The sequence below is a fragment of the Molossus molossus genome, unplaced genomic scaffold (assembly GCF_014108415.1).
Source record: "Molossus molossus isolate mMolMol1 unplaced genomic scaffold, mMolMol1.p scaffold_m16_p_3, whole genome shotgun sequence".
Taxonomy (NCBI): domain Eukaryota; kingdom Metazoa; phylum Chordata; class Mammalia; order Chiroptera; family Molossidae; genus Molossus; species Molossus molossus.
Genome location: NW_023425366.1, coordinates 52,885,808 through 52,901,001, shown reverse-complemented (window position 1 = coordinate 52,901,001; position 15,194 = coordinate 52,885,808). Strand labels below are relative to the sequence as shown.

Below are 15,194 nucleotides of genomic sequence, written 5' to 3'. Positions count from 1 at the left end.
AAAAAATTTTTTTTTTAATGTTACAGAGAGAAGAAGGGAGAGAGAGAGAGAGAGAGACAGACCAAGAACTTTTTCATGTTAGCATATTAGATCCCTAACCTTTTACTCTAAATCAAGCATGTTGCCTAGGATATATAATCTGCTCACCTTTGTGTTAATTTGTGTCAGAAATCTGGCACCCTGAGAGAGAGACCAGTGAGTTGGGGCGGGAGCACATGTAGCTGAGTGGATCTTGTGCATCGCTGGTCCAGGGCTGGCAGTACTGCCCTGTGTCATTGGTGACTGAGCTGCCCAGGAGTATGCAGCTCCTTCTGCCAGAATTAGGAGAGAGGAGTAACCAGTTCTTGTAGACTCTACCTAAACATCTTCCCTTCAGTACAAGTGTGATAGCAAGGTCGTGCGATGCGATACTCAGAAGAGCTACATGCGTTTCTGTTCAGCTTTGGTCAGCGCACTTAGGAAGTACAGGTGAAAACTATTAAGCCTATAATACTGTTTTTAAGCTGTAGAGTGCAGTTATTTCCTAACCACTCAGAAATGAGTAAGAACCATATCTGGGATTTTAGTTTGCCTTTCTTTTTACTAAAAGGAAAGGTACATTGAAAGAGATGGGGGCAAAGCAGTGAAAATAGGCAGTTAAGTCTTTCGTTTATTTAAGTAGTAAATATTTATTGAGCATTTGTGGTAGGCTGTAAAGAGAAAGTGGTAATCAAAAAATCTATAGTGAAGCAGTTAGTCCTTGAGAGGAAAGGATGCCCCTAAAAACTTGGAAGACAGTAAAGTAGTGGATAAATATCTTGGGCTGATATCAGATGACCAGACTTAGCTACTTACTAGCTATATGACTATGAGCAAATTAGTAGGTAACTTTTCTACATCTCAGTTTCCTATGAAGATAATATCTAACTCACAGGATTTTTGTGAGATTAATGATATAATAAATGTAAAGCTCTCAGAACAGTGACTGGCACATTGTCATCGCTCAGTAAATACTAACTAATGTTTTCCCAAGTGATGTGATATGTATGTGATAATGGACCCAGAGTAGACTCTCACACTTTATTAGCTCTAAGAAGGATACAGTTGCAATTAGAAAAGTTTATAGTAAGTTATAATTCATCACAAAGTAATTGAAGGATTCACCGTTTTTTACTAAGGGAGTTATTAGGATGGTTTCTTCAAAGGAAAAGAACAGCCCTCCATCCAGAGTGCACAGAAACAGACTGCCAGGTGATACGGTTGAGGGAAACAGGATCCCAGCATTCATCCTCGAAAGCTAACCAAACGATCAAACAGTAGTAAGAAGAATGGCAACCAGCAATCCACTAGCAACGATCAGATAAGGGCAGGGGTAGGTCTTTAAACACAGGAAAAGGTAGAATTTTCCTTGAAAAGGGGAACCTATGGAAATAAATAGAATATTCTGGAGCAGAATGGCATTGCTCCTCCTCTCACCTCCAGCCCTCAAAACAGTACTTTAAAGAGATAAGGAATCAACCAATTGTGAGTTTTCTCATTATGTGTACCAATTTAGAAAGAAGTGGACTAAAGACATCAGGGGAAAAGTCAAAGAAAAACCCTTAAAAATTACAACCTTCATTTAATGGTGTGTGCCCTCAACAAATGTAGGAGCCTTTTGGATCCTGAAATGAACTTCATAGATAAGAGTACACCCATAATTTTTAAATCAACATGTTGCCCTAATTGAATAGAAAGAAGAAATAAAAGTAATTTATAATTAAGTAATAGTTGCATTGATATATAAACTGTTAACCATGACTACACTAGAAACGTAATGAAGTAGCTAAATGATGCTGGCACTCATGTGTAAGCACCATCAATGTGGCAGCTATAAATGCAGACTGATACAGGTGTGTTGTGTTAGCAACTCACATGCTGTGGGTTGTAATGTAGCCATCAGTAATGTAAATTTCCAAAACACGGAACAGTTGCCTTCCTGGAAAATTGTGTATATTAAAACCTTGCAGAAATACACCTTTGTACTTATATGTAAAGTGTTCTAGGATCAGTAATAATTTTAAACAAGTTATCACCTCATGATGTCCAACAAGAAAACATTTGAAAAGTTGAGAGGAACAACATGGTATATAATCTTCACTGTGTCCTGTGATCTCTACCCTTCCCCCCTTAAAGCCTATTGCAGCCTTTACTATCCCTTCCCCTAGTTATGTGCCAACTGCAGACATTCAAAGCAGTATAAAATGGAGCAGTTAAAAGCAAAGATCCTGAGCCAGACTGATTTTGTTCACATCAGAGCTCTGCCACATTACAAAATGAGCAACCTTGGGCAAGTCAATTAACCTCTTGGTGTCTCAGATTTTTTTCATCTGTAAAATAAAGATAATATTAAGCGCTAAGTATTTTCTGTTATTTTGTTGTTGTTGTTGTTGTTACACTATTACAGATTTGTAAAGGAAAGCAACTGTGAGCCAAGAAAATTGTTATCTTCCTTTATAAAGGCTATACATACATGTTCTGAAACATGAGAATAACTCTCTTTAAAGATAAAAGGGGGTGAAACCAAGTAAAGGATGATTCAAAATAATAAAATCAATATCAGTGGGAATTATGGTCACAGAAATGAGTGTAAATTATAAAATAAAAATAGTGTTATAAGAAATCAAGCCTAGCCCTGGCCAGTTTGGCTCAGCAGTTGGAGCGTTGGCCCATGGACTGGTGAGTTGCAGGTTTGATTCCAGTCAAGGGCATGTACCTCGGTTGTGGTTCATCCCCAGCCCTGGTTGGGGTTGTGAGGCAGGCAACCAGTTGATATGTCTCTCTCACATCGATGTTTCTCTCTCTCTCCCTCCTACTCTGAACAAAAATGGATAAATGTCCTTGTGTGAGGATTTAAAAAGAAATCAAGCCTAGTAGGTGGGGAACAGAAAGGATGAGTGGGATGCATGTTAATTATTTCATTTTTTCATTAGTAGGAAATGAGTCAGTAATATGCAAAATTGAAAAGGCTTTTGTTTTTGTTTTTAATGAGACTCAGAGTGCTTAATGGATTGTATATGCTCAAAGGACATTAATCTGACATTTTGGAGGTTTTTTGTTTTAGTTTTAGTTTTATTTTCTTCAATTTGAGTCAGATTATAATCCAATTCTATAGAATAATTTGTTTGTTTTTTTTCGATCTCTCTATCCATCCCTGGTTAACAGTAGTTACTTTAAATGATATGATTTTTGAATGATGTGTTGCTTTCTTTCTATCTTTCTGTAATGTTTTAATACTAATTAAAAATTTAAAACAATAAAATTATTACTATAAAGATGGGCAGAAGTACAAAAATAGTCAAAATTAATACATGGTTTTAGATATTAGAAGAGTGATTACCCTTAGGAAAGTTAGTGATTGATGGGAATACAAGAGAAGCTGATACTGGTACATGGATGTATTCATTTTATGGGGGAAAAAATCATTGGGCTTAGCACTTAAGATACGTTTATTGTTCTGTATGTATATTGTACTTCATTAAAACATCTTTTAAGGACAAAAGATGCAAACATTCATAAAAGAGGAAATATATAGTGCTTACAGCTCTTTTTTAATTTGTCTAGTAGGTCTTCTGGTTTTTATCAGAAGGCCCTAAAACCTTAATTAATTAATTAACTAATTAAAGATAAGAGATACATAAAAAATATTCAGCAGTAGTATTGAATAAATACAAATTTAAAGAACCATTTTCTCCGTGACATTGGCAAAAATTACAAAAACCAGTGTCCATAATTGATGAGGGATGCAATGAAACCAACATTACACATTGCTCCACTGATGAAAGTATAAATTAGTGCAACATTCTGGATGGCAATATAGTCATCAAAATATACATGCTCTTTAACTTGGTAATCTCATGAGATTTTTCTCCTAAGGAAATAATTAAAAATACAAAGATTTATGTGCCTTGTTGTTTATAACCTCTACGTCTAGTGATAGAATGATAGTTACATAAAGTATGGCAAAGTAAAAGTAAAAGATATTTTAAGTTAAATACTTTAATGCAGTGATTTTCAACCTTTCTCATCTTATTGCACATAAACTAATTACTAAAATTCTGTAGCAACCAAAAAATATATTTTTTGCTGATCTGAACAAAAAAAAAGAAGAAAAGGGTATAATTTTGATTCATTCAGACCAGGCAGCTATTGTTGTGTTGGCTGTTATATTTTTCTTTTCTTCTTCTTTTTTTTTGACAATCTAAGGAAAAAGAGGCCAGTGCCCCTGACTAAATAGTCAGGTGCTGCATGTTTTAAAATTCTTGCGGCACACTGGTTGAAAATGTCTGCTTTACTGTGGTGAGAAAATACTGTATGATATAAAGTGATAAAACATATAGATATTATATGTTTTAGGTATTATCTCAGTTTTGTAAAAGTGTACATTTACAAATGTACTCTGTGTTTTTAACTGTAGGGAAAATGAAAGAGTAGAAGAAAATGCATTATGATGTTAACAAATTTCCTGAATGATGAGAATATGATTTCTGTTTTTCTTCTTCATATTTTTTAGTATTTTCCAGAGTTTCTCTAATCTACTATCCAAAAAGCAATTATTTTTAGTAGAAAGGGAAACATGTATATTAATAACTAGGATTTCTTTTTATTGGCATCTAACATCTAAGTCTTTCTGAATCAACACTACTAATTAGTTGGATGATATTGAAAAAATCCTTTGGTTTTCTCAACTCGAAAATGATGGCAGGACAGGTCTCCATGTTTCCTTTTAATTCTGATATTCTGAGAATCAATGAACCTAAAACAGAATTTCGAAACAATAAAAATAGCTATGCTGTGATGATCTGAATGTTTGTGAAAATAGATAAAACATTTTTTAATTACTTGATGACTTCCTAGTCCATAGATGATTTTTATGTTTTCAGTGGATTATTTAAGTTTGTTTTTTATGTATATTTGGTATAATATAGGTAGATTTTATTTTTTGAAATTACCAAAATATTAGCAATGAAACCCAAAGAACAATTTTTTTCACACTAAATATTTTTCAAATGAAAACTTTAAGTATTTGTTCTCTTTGAATTATATGTTTAGCACATAGATTTTCAAATACAATTTCTAATAAATATTATCATTGTAACAGACCTTTTTTTAAACCTGTATGGTAAAGATGATGTATAAACACCATACTGTATTTGTTTCCGTCTTACATGAAACTAATGGCTTTTGAATAATAGATGGCTAAAGATGAAGAAACATTTTAGTTCCTGCTATAGTATTTCACTGAAAAACTGGATTCTTCAGTGAATTGCTAGTGAATGGTTTTACTACATTATTGTTACACTAAGACTTTCTAAATTGTTACACATCAAACCCAGGGAACTCAGAAACAGTAATGTTCGGACTTTTAGACTTCTGGAGGGGATGAGGAAGGAAGAGGGGAAGACAGTTTGCATATAAGAATAAAGTAAAATAAGAATAAATTGTTCACCTCTGATATTAGAAATATTGGAGTGAAAGTCCAGTTTTTTCTGGTTTAGATGACTTTTTGTATATTTGAGGTACAAGAGTATTAAAGTGAATTCAGCAGTTAAAATCACCTCTGAAAACTATTTTAATCTGTTTTCTGCTGATAAACATCAGCATGAAATCTGTCTCATTCTTTATGTTTCTTCTCAAATTAGTGATATAAGAAAGTTTATTGATTTGTTCACTTAATATATAAGATTTATACTTCTATGGGGAAAAAATGACTTCTGAGTTTTAACCTTAGAGCTCTATATGGCTCTCAAGGCAGTCCTCCAAATTATGGATTCCCCATGATGAAAATAGAGTACTTTCGTGGTGGTTCTTTAGCACCTATCCACAGGTCAAGAGGTTTCTGTGGAAATAATGCTTTTTAGAGTTTCAGCTTAAAATACCAAGAATTCATTTGGAAAGCCAGGACAGCATTTAAGAAATGCATTGAATTTGGAGTCCAAAGCCTGATGTCCACCCTTACTGAACTACTCACTGTCATTGTGACTATGGACAATTCTTGACTTGTGTAAACTTCAATTTTTAATTTATAAGATGGCGATAATTTAATTTATAAAATCACGCTTTAAGTGGCAACAAAGGAAAGAGCTAAGTAAAATGAGTGAAAGAAGGAGGTTAGTCGTAGAGAGTAGTATCAGTAAACTCACAGATTAGGGTGGGGAATGGGAATCATTTCATTGTGGAAGTGCTGTACTAGAGGTATGCATCTGCTCGGTGCCATGGGGCAACAAAGATCTTAGAGAAGAATTTACATGTGTGACCTTGAAACTGAATCTTGAAGAATAATAACAGTCTAGGTGTCTGGAGTAGAGCAAGAATGACATCACTGACCTAGGAAATAGTGTGTGTGAATGCTTGAGGTGGGAATGAACTAGGAGTATTGGAGAAACAGTAGTTTAGTGTGGCCAAAGTATATGACATATAGTTGGAATAACCAAGTCTGATGCTGGAGAAGTATGTTAGTGACATACTGTCATGGGAAAATTGTAGTAATTTAACTCACTGCTTTTCAATCTTTTCATGTCACAATGCATATAGAAAAATGATAATATTTGTAGTATGCTCTTGGGTGAACAGAATGCTACAGGAGGTGAGAGGTACCCAGCCCAAGTGCTCCAGCTACCATAGCCTACCCTGTACCCCCTCCTCCAGCCCACCTCTAATCTGTTTGTGGCACATTAGTGAGGAAGCACAGACTTAGCTGTTATAATATAACAGATTTGAACCTTATGAATCACAGTCCCTAAGTGGATTTTAATTTAGGAGGGTGCAGGAATGTTCATTATGAAAAGTGATCACACCCTGACCTGTGTGGCTCAATGGCTAGAGCCACAGGCAGGTACCTGAAGAGTAGCAGGTTCAATTCCCTGTCAAGGGGCACATATGTAGGTTGTGGGTTTGATTCCCAGCCCCACTCGGGGCGTGTGCAGGAGGCAACCAATCAGTGTCTCTCTCTTACATTGATGTTTCTCTCTCTCTCTCTCTCTCTTCCCCCCACCTCCTCCATTCCTCCCTTCCCCCCTTCCTTTCTCTCCCTTCCCCCCTCCACACTCTCTAAACATCAATGGTAAAAATAATCCTCAAGTGAGGACTAACAAAACAACAAAAAAAGTGATCACTATAGAATGTAGAGGTAATATATTGAGAAATAGTAATTAATTCCAAGAACAGCCCATGAAAGAGAAATCAGAATTGCAAAAAGAGAAGCCCAGTTAGATACAATATGCTGCTTGGAGTTAGCCAAACTCCATGTTAAGGGTACAAGTCCTCCAGACTGGTTAAGTCAGTCCAAGACTACTAAGGCCAACTGCAAGTTTAGAGGCTTCCTAAAACTACCCTCAAGTTTGATAATTCACTAGAACAACTCAGAGAACTCAGGAAAGCAAGATATAAGATAACATGTTATTATAACAATAGGATACAAATTAGAACCAACCAAAGGAAGAGACACATAGAGGAGATTCTGGATAATTTCCAAATTCAAAGTTTCATGGTTACCTTACTGGCATTGAGGTGTGGCAATAGCCATGGCGTTTTGCCAACCAGGGAAGCTTACTAAATTTCTGGAGTTTTTATTGAGGCTTTATTATGTAGACAAGATTGATTGAATTATTGCAACATGGTTGATTCAGTCTCTAGCCCTCCTTTCCAAGTCCGGCTGATTATCAGTGGTCCAAAGCCCCTGTCCTTTAATTATATGATTGGTGTTTCTGGTGTGGCCACTTCTCATCCTGAGTTAATAATACCTTAGCATAAGATATCTAGGGACCCACCATGAATCACTTCATGGGCATAAACTACCAGATAGGTATGGTCCCCAGAGGCCTACCATGAATTATAAAGACTGCTATCATTGGGGAAAATCCAAGAGTTTAGAGGTTACCTCTCAAGAGCTAAAACAAAGTCCAGATCTCTCTTTAAGTGAAACCAAATTTCTTACTACACATAGGCCAATTAAGTGTTTTATTCGTTTAACAAGTATTTGTTCAGGCCATAATATGAGGCGGGTACTAGAGATATGTAGTGAACAAGATGGGCTAGGTCCTGCCCTCAGGAGTTTACAGTTCAGTAGAAACATTTTTTTTAAAGTGCCTCAAAGGTCTGTAATTATACAGTATAAATTATAAAGCATAATAAGTACTTTCATTTTGTAACGTAGTTTTCTCCTTTTGGGAATTTATGTGGCTATAAGTTGCCATTATTTGTTGTTATTTCTCTGATTATGTACATAAATACTATTATCTTATATTGGCTAAACTCCACAGTACCACCTGTTTTCCTCTATAGCTTAAAATCTAACAAGTGTTCTTTTTGACATTTAACAGTTTAAAATTTAGAAATCTGAACTTTTCCTCTCTCATAAGAAGTAGAAGGGACACTTCTACAGCCCATACTATCCACTGCCTGCTTTCCTTGAATTGGCACTAAGGAGCGTCACTCCACTACTCAGTGAAGGAATAAAGTCTCGAGATATCGGGGGTGGGGGGGTGGGGGGTGGGGGGTGGAGATGGCGGCAACAGCACCATTAAACTAAGGTCTCTCTGCACGATGTTATGGGTAGCTAGCATTGAATTTCCTATGACCAGCAAAAAGGTAGTGTTTAATTTGTCAGTATGACCAAGAAGCCAGGTAATTAAGGCTCCCCACCCCCTCAAGGATTTACAAGCTGAAGGATAGGAAGAGGGAAACCCATCATTAATAAACTTGAATTTGGGCTGGCAGAGTGAGGCAAATAAAAGCATTTTTTAATACACAAACCACATTTTTGCACCTCCAGTTAGGGTTAGCAATAGTTCTGTCAAGTTCTTTATCTAAGGAATATAGGAAAATGGTTAGCACTCAGGCCAGGTGGCTCATTTGGTTGGAGCATCGTCCCATACACCAAAAGATTGCAGATTCAGTTCCAGACCAGGGTACAGACCTAGGTTGCAGGTTCAATCCCTGGTCAGGGTATGTATGGGAGGCAACTGGTCATTGTCTCTCCCCCCCCCCCCCCCCCCCCCGCTCCCTTTCCTGTCTCTCTCAAATCAATAAACATATACTTGGGTGAGGATTAAAAATAATTTAAAAAATTAAAATAAAGAAAAATGGCTAGCAACTAGTATTATAGCTTTTGCCATTGACAGATTGGCACCTATTGAAGTTACAGCTGTCCATGATTAGGGATGAGGCCCTGACCCTGTTTGTGTTATAGGAAATTAATTAGAAGATAAAAAGGATCTAGCAGATATGCTTTTGGTCTGGGATGTTACTCTGTTGGTTTTAAAACAGTAAGGAAAAAAAAGCAAATCATAATTCATGAAGCAGAATTTGATTCACTCTGAAACCTACTAAACAGTATTTGAAATTATTAGAATAATTGTGTAACTAATGATGACAGTTGTAATTGAAGTTGATTTCTGATTCTCTGAAGTGGACTTTTTTCTTAACTAGATCTCTCTCAATCAGTTCCACCCCCACCTCCCACCCCCCACCCCCCACCCCCCATTTGTATTAGGCTAGGGCGTTTTAGTACTGTTTCCCAGTCTGCCTCTCTACTGCCACAGTGCCAGCTTCTAGTGGGTCTCCCAGGACAGACTGCTTTGGAGGGAGTCTTTGTTGAATATAAGCATTTACTAGTCCATGTGCCAGATGTTTCTTGAATGTGAGATCTCATTTCCAAAACAAATGTATCTGTGATAGTTTGTTTTCTGATATTGTAGGAGAACAATCTTTATAAAAATTTACATTATTTACACTGTACTGTAAAAACTTAAGGTATATTTAAGCCTCAGGCTAAGAGCCAAGTCTAGCTAATATCAAATTCCTTTGAGTTTAGAGGAGGAAGAAATTATAAGTCAAAATTAAAAATAATTTTGTCATTTCAGATTTGGGGAAAATCCTTTATTTGTTCTGATGAAAATGTCAGTAGTCATGGAACTGTGGTAAAAATAATGAAAAATCACTGGCCTGGGTCTGCTTAAATTGAAAACATTTTTTAATTAAAATATGACAGTTTTTTGTGCTTCCATTGCATAGTCATGTCCCATCTTATTCTTTTATTTAATTCTCTTCTGGGTTTGAGTAGCTTTGATTTTTTTGTTGTTAATCCTCACATGAGGATACAGTTGTCCCTCGCCACTTCGCGCTTCAACTTTTACAGTTTCACTCTGTCGTGGTTTTTTCAAATATATTCATTAAAAAGTTGATCTAGACAGTGAAAATGATACAGCATGCACGTGATTGTCTGAGTCAATTATACACCCCTGTATTATAATTAAAATTAAGATTACTGTATGTATGGACTGTAGGCCTATGTATTCAAGCACCCCTGCAAATTCTTCAATGCAATTGCAACCACTCGACCACTCCTGGTGTGTGGGCAATAACTGTTTTCCAAAAAATTGGGTGTGGTGAAACCAAGCCAATCAGAGTGTGCTGTTCTCTGATTGCCTATCCTATCCCTTTTCTATCCTGGCCACTGATTGGCTCAGGCTCACGCAAGTTTGTTTCTCTCATACACGCTTCTACATCGCTACACATCAGAAGCATCTTTGCTCTTGTAAGTGTTTGCGATTTCTGAGAACTTGTATCTAAGCCCCACGATGGCTCCTAAACATGCTGCTTCTTCTAAGCTTCTGATGATGAAACTAAGGGCCGGCGGAAGATGCTTACCATCCAGGAGAAGATGAAACTTTTGGATATGATCAAAGATGGCAAGAAAATCGTGGAGGTTGCCTGCCATTACAACTTGAATGAGTCTACCGTTCACTCCATCCGTAAAGATGAAAAGAACATTCGTGCAATGGCTACTGTCTCTTTCAACAAGTCGTAATAAGTTCATCATGAAAACAGAGTTTGCCTTGTCATTTGTATCAGCAACAGCTGCAAGAAAAACATTCTGTTGAATTCGCTGATCATCCAGGAGAAGGCAAGGCAGCTCTAGCAGCGCTTTACGGTGGACGAACATCAACCAGGACCCTCTTCTGCAACATTCATGGATTTCACGGCGAGCAAGGGGTTGGTTCAAGAAGTTCCAGAAGAGGCATCATCTGAAGAGTGTTGTTCTCCACATAGAGGCTGCCTCTTCTGACCAGCCTGCAGCAGAGGACTACTTGAACAACACATTCCAGAAGATCTTGAAGAGGGCGAGGATCATCCAGAACAGGTGTTCAATATGGATATGACCTGCGATGACATGGATGAGCTGCTGGAGACACATTTGGATTTCTTAACTGATGAGGATCTGGTGGAGATGACTAAGTCTGCGAGTGAGGAGGAGAAAAAGCAGCCAGACATTCCTGGGGGTCAGGAGGAGGAAGTTGGCCTTACACTTGAACGTCTCTTGCAAGTCGTGAGAACTATTAAGGTAGTACAGGACATGATTGGCTAATGGGACCCACATATGATGCTTGCATTGCGGTTCTAGAATGCACATGATGGAGTGATAGAACCCTACAAAAGCCTCCTCACACATACGAAAAGACAGTGCCAGCAACTGCTTGTCACGATGTTCTTCAGCCACGCACCTAGACACCCACTGCTTACTCCTAGTGCTCTTTCAGCAGAAGACAATGGCACAACTGCTGAAGATACTGCATCACTTGCCCTGGCTGGTTTGGCTCAGCAGTTAGAGCGCTGGCCTGCAATCCAGAGAGACTCGGGTTCGGTTCCCGCCAAGGGCACATACCTCGGTTGCAATTTGTCCCAGCCCTGGTTGGGTTGTGCGGGTGGCATTCACTCAATGTGTCCCTTTCACGTCAATGTTTCTCTTTCTCCCCCTCTTCCTCTCTCTCCCTCCCACTCTCTCTGAACAAAAATGGAAAAATGTCCTTGGGTGGATACCGCATCACCTGAAGACTGTCCTACTGAGGTCGTGCCTTCAGAGGAGCAGTAACCTTGCTCTTCTTTACTGTGCAGTACATCTCTTCATCTTCATTGCTTCATCATAGAACATGTTGCACTATTTTCATAGGTTAGTGGTTGTGTATAGGAACTGTGTGTGTGTAATTAAATGTACAATAATAATATATTTGTAATGTCTGATATGCCTTATTTTCTCTAATATATTGGTAATATGAGTGTAATGGTGACTAAAGGGTGTTATTTCATGTCTACAGGGCTCTAATGTTAAAAAACGTATTTAGAAAGTCGTAAACAGGTTTTCTATGCTCTAACTGCGAAAACATTCGATTTATAAATAAAGAATCCTACTTCGCGGAAATTCATTTATCGCGGTAGAGTCTGGAACTGATTACCTGCGATGAACTAGGGCTGGCTGTATTTTTTCCATTGATTTTTAGAGAGAGTGGGAAAGAGGGAGTAAGGGAAGGGGGAGAGGAAAAAACATCAATGTGCAAGGGACACATCACTGATTTGGTTGCTTCCCATACATGCCTCGGGGCTGGCGATCAAACCTGCCACCCATGTAGGTGTCCTTGACCAGGAATCGAACCCACAACCTTTTGGTGCCCAGGCCAACACTCCAACCACTGGGCCACACTGGCCAGGGCAAGTAGCTTTCATTTTTAATTAAACTTTAAGGTGTGCCATACTACTGCTTCAACTCTATTTCCACGCTGCTTCAGTGGTCTCATAGTTCATAACAGAGCATCATCACTGCTTCCTTCCCTAGATTATTAAAAGGAGCTACTTTTTAAAAAGAGACTAATTCATTTCTAGTTGCAGGGTTTTTCTTGAAAAACATTTTTTGTTTGACTTAAGCAAATATTTACCAATCTATGTCCTGACTGGTGAATAATACTCATAATGCTTTGTTGATATTATAGTGAAACCATGAAGAATACATTTTATGATATGCTCATTGTAGTTATTAATGAACCAGTTATTAATGAACTATGAATTACTGCCTAAAAAAAAGTCACCCACCAAAACAAAGAAAATATTTATATAAATCTGCAAGACATTGAGGATTATCGAAAAGATAGTAAAGAAAGCCTTGCCTTTTTTTTTCTTTCTACTTTGTGGTGAGTCATTCCTTTTGCTTGCTGTGGCCTGACTCTTTTCAGAGCTTAGTTCACTGAATATCTACCAACTTCTAAGATTATGGTTTTTAGTTTTTATTTATTATAATTGAATGTACTATAATAGGAAATGATTTGAAGTTTAAAAATATCATTTTTTAGACAATATTTAATCTTTTATGGCAATTTTATTTTACATATCCAAAGTTGGTTGAACTTTGTGTTACTATCAATTTATATTTCCAATTGCATGTGTTGCATTATTTTTTTTTTTTAATCCTCACCCGAGGACATTTTTGCATTTATCTTCGGATAGAGCAGGAGGGAGAAAGAGAGAGAGAGAAACATCGATGTGAGAGAGACACATCGAGTGGTTGCCACCACGTGACCCCAGCCGGGGCCGGGGCCGGGGCCAAACTGCAACCAAGGCACATGCCCTTAGCGGGAACTGAACCCGGGTCTCTCTGTTCCACGGGCCGATGCTCTAACCGCTGAGCCAAACAGGCCAGGGCATGTGTTGCATTATTATAGTTGCAGCGAAAAATACTGTTTTTTAAGCTTTAAGATATCTTAGATTATTGTGCATTGGCCTGTCATGTATTATTATTCAATCATACATCAACCAAGTTAATTTTTGTTACCTTTGTTCTTTTTAAAATGCTTGCCAAAATTTTTCTGAACATATGGCAAGACATAGTATGGAAAATTGATAAGTATTATTTTAATAGTATTAAATCTTTGACATAAGAAACCTGACCTAAACATGGAAAATATTATTGTAATACTTATAAAACTTTCTCTTCAAAGGAAAAGAAAATTAATTTAACTGTAGGGCAGGCAGATGCCCAACTAACACTGAGAAATTAATTTATTACTAAATAGAGGAGAGCATTGAGTAAAAAATAGATAAGTACAGTATATGACCCTAATAGCAAAGAAAAGTAAAAGCCACTTATCTTAGAATATATCAGACACACTGTTATTCAAGTCATTCAGGAATATAATTGCAGACAGCTTTTATAGCCCTAGCAATAAGGGTTATTTCTTTAAATTTGCAGCTGTTCCACATTACTGAATATATAAATATCTACCCCATCTATTAAATTAATACTGAAGATCTCCTTTACACTTATGCTCAAAAAAACAAACAAAATTTCAGTTAAGTTCTGCTTTAAAATGCATAATTTAGATTAAGAGAGATACAAACCAAATGTAATATGTGTATCTTGTTTGAATCCTGATTCAAGCAAACCAACTCTGAAAAGACATGTATGATAGGGCAATGTGAACACTGGCTGTATTTTACATGAAATTAAAGAGAATTGTTTTCTTCTTCGTGGTGTGAGAATAGTACGTTTTCTTTAAAAATCTTTATTAGAAAAACAAACTATTTAGTGATAAAAGTAGATCATAGCTACAGTTTGCTTTTAAATAATTCAGAAATGGAGTGAAAGATTGGATTAAACAGGATAATTTTTGAAACTTAGTGATGAGTACCACTTGTTCATTATATTATTCTTTGTTTTTGTGTACATTTGGAAATTTTCATAATAAGATGGCATTTAAAATACATAATTTCATAAACTTATTTATTTCACATTGTCAGTGAAGCTTTGACATCCTTGGTAAATTGATTGTGTGACCTGACAAAATTATCCTATAAATTTAAACTAGTACACCAAAATTTGAGTTCAGTTCAGATTGTCATCTGTGAAATTAGAAGACTGTAATAGATTATTTCTAAGATCCCTTCCAATTCTAAATTTTTAGAAGTTTATGGGAAATTAAGTGAATAGAAGTGAAGTTACTTTAGCAAACATCGTCAGCATAAGAGAAGTGTTCATTAGAAGTATATTCTAGATCTAATAGGACTTAGTCTCTGAGTATCTGTAAGATAGGACAGGGCCATTTTATTGGCCTTTCTGTTCCTAGTGCTTGATACATAATGAGTGCGCATCAAAAGTGTGTTAAATGAATGAAATTCATCTTTTCCTGTTTTCTGGCTTTATCATTATAGACCATTTCCACTGGTGTCAGTTCAAAGGGCTGTATTGTTAATATGTTAGTTTATTACATCGCTGAGAAAATTACTTCTGTCAAGCACATATCTAAAAAAGAGTTGTGCTCCAGCACAAGAAAGGTGGCAGGCTAGGAAAACACGGAACTGCTTTGCTGTTGATACTGCCTTTTAGCATTACATGAATCCAAAAAAATGTA

General features: G+C 36.8%; 1 protein-coding gene and 1 non-coding gene across 11 annotated transcripts in view; both read left to right on the top strand.

The window, feature by feature from the left end:
* Positions 1-15,194, top strand: part of AP3B1 (adaptor related protein complex 3 subunit beta 1) — a 281,299-nt gene that overhangs the window by 205,112 nt on the left and 60,993 nt on the right. The gene's annotated exons all lie outside the window — the stretch shown is intronic.
* Positions 3,551-3,613, top strand: LOC118643006. The gene has a single exon (XR_004961902.1). It is a non-coding gene; the product is annotated as a U7 small nuclear RNA (small nuclear RNA).